This window comes from Dermacentor variabilis, chromosome 5 (genome assembly GCF_050947875.1).
Source record: "Dermacentor variabilis isolate Ectoservices chromosome 5, ASM5094787v1, whole genome shotgun sequence".
Taxonomy (NCBI): Eukaryota; Metazoa; Arthropoda; class Arachnida; order Ixodida; family Ixodidae; genus Dermacentor; species Dermacentor variabilis.
In genome coordinates this window covers 195,664,657-195,666,660 of record NC_134572.1, presented here as the reverse complement: position 1 = coordinate 195,666,660, position 2,004 = coordinate 195,664,657, and the positions used below count along the sequence as shown (strand labels likewise).

At 45.4% G+C, this 2,004-nt stretch overlaps 1 non-coding gene across 1 annotated transcript; it reads left to right on the top strand.

Annotated features, from left to right (window-relative positions):
* The first annotated feature begins 1,455 nt into the window (after positions 1 to 1,455).
* LOC142583829 (U2 spliceosomal RNA) lies at positions 1,456 to 1,644 on the top strand. Its single transcript, XR_012828666.1, has one exon. It is a non-coding gene; the product is annotated as a U2 spliceosomal RNA (small nuclear RNA).
* Positions 1,645 to 2,004: the final 360 nt, after the last annotated feature.

The following is a 2,004-nucleotide window of genomic DNA, read 5'->3' as shown; positions in this document are numbered from 1 at the left end:
ATTAACAAGTAATTCTGACGGCATGGATAGCTTATGCCTAGAGAATGAATAGGTTGCTGTATATTCACCTCGCTTCAAAATGTTTTACGCGCTTTTTTTACCCTTAAAAAAACCTGTACCCTTTAATGACTCCTTCGCTAGAGTCCAGTGCACGTGAATGATATGTGTCACAGTCTCGCTTCTCTTTCCAGTAAGCAAGGCTAACGACTCATTAAAAACACCTAAAATAATTTAAAACATTTATTAGGTGTGGAAACATCGTCACTTGCATGCAGAGGTCATAAATACATACAGGGTGTTCCAAATCCCTACCATGTACCAAGAGTTAAAAAAAGCAATGTGTTACTCGAAGAAAACCCAGTGAATATTGTTTCCAGTACAGTGGAGTTTCTGCCAGTTATTTTTTTTTGTTGCCGAGATTTAATTAGGTAAGTTTATGTAATTATCTAACTCGAGACATAATATCGTAATTATAAAAGCGTCAATGAGGCATTTCTAGACACAGCCAAGGGAGATCGAACTGCAGCATTTTCAGCGACGTGCTGATTGTGTACTATTTCTTTCCGAGTGATAAATAAACCCTGCGAAATATGGCGAATACCACATGACTGCGCTCGCACCCGCATCAAAAGAAGTGCCCTCGAACACGCTCTTTCTGGGTTTGATTGCTCTGATTGCTCTTGTCTTAGCATGGATAAAGTGCACGGATGGTTCCTCTCTTTTGCCGCGAAACCTATCACGACAAAACCAAATTAACAATGTCAGGGCAAATGTTTAAAGGTGCGTTTTGTTTCCTCCCAGTCGCCATGTGAGTGGGCACAGGAGAGCGGCAGACATGCGCTGGACGCTAATCCCTCCATTCAATTGCTTTGTGCAGTTTCTTCTGCTTGGAACATGGCTTCCTTCGACACCTGGTGCTTTGGCGAATGTGCAGTCGCCACTGGACCGGAAGCTCTCGGCGCCGATGGTGAATGAGTGGTGCCTTCGCTATCGACGGAACACGGGCACCATCTACAGTTTTTCTACGGATGAACCAACGACATCCACAACGATGTTCCAGGATGCCCGGAAGGCTAAGGATGACGCCCCCGTACAGCGTCATCTCCTCCGGCGGATCCAACGCGTGAACGTGGACGTGGTTGTCGTCGGCTGCCTTAGCACCTGGGATCAGGGGAACGATCGTGTGATGCGTAGGCTGTGTAGTAGGCAATACCTATAAACTATGAGACGCCTATGCATCAGCGACACTATCAACGCCTCCGCAAGAATTTTTAAAGCCCACATAGGCACCTCTTAATTTTCTTATGTTTTTAGAGAAGCGTTTTTGTCCCCTTTACACCGTTACAGTTTTAGCCTTTTGTATTACTAACCCCACTAACTAGTATTTTTAGACATTTGTTTGCCTTTTAGATTATACACCTTTTATCCGTTTTTTCCTTTCGTTTTGTAACACCCATGTTTTGATGTTCTGTAACTAGCATAATAAAAAACTCTGTTCTAATCAGCTCAATATCTGATACGGGTTCTAAACGGACCCACGATATTAAACATATTTTTGGAAGTTGGCGGAATGCTTGAAACCTGCTTCACCTCCGCCGCAGGTCGGCCCGGTATTGCACTATCTCCGGGATCGGCAGCCGCTCACTTAGGTGAGACTTAATCATAATTTAATATTATTTGGGGTTTTACGTGCCAAAACCACTTTCTGATTATGAGGCACGCCGTAGTGGAGGACTCCGGAAATTTTGACCACCTGGGGTTCTTTAACGTGCACCTAAATCTAAGCACACGGGTGTTTTCGCATTTCGCCCCCATCGAAATGCGGCCGCCGTGGCCGGGATTCGATCCCGCGACCTCGTGCTCAGCAGTCCAACACCATAGCCACTGAGCAACCACGACGGGTGAGGTGAGACTTCATTCAATCAAAATAAAGAACACAAGCTCGGAGCGAGCGCTGACTTGACACGCACCGTTCCTATACTATACGCAACGAAGCCGATTCGC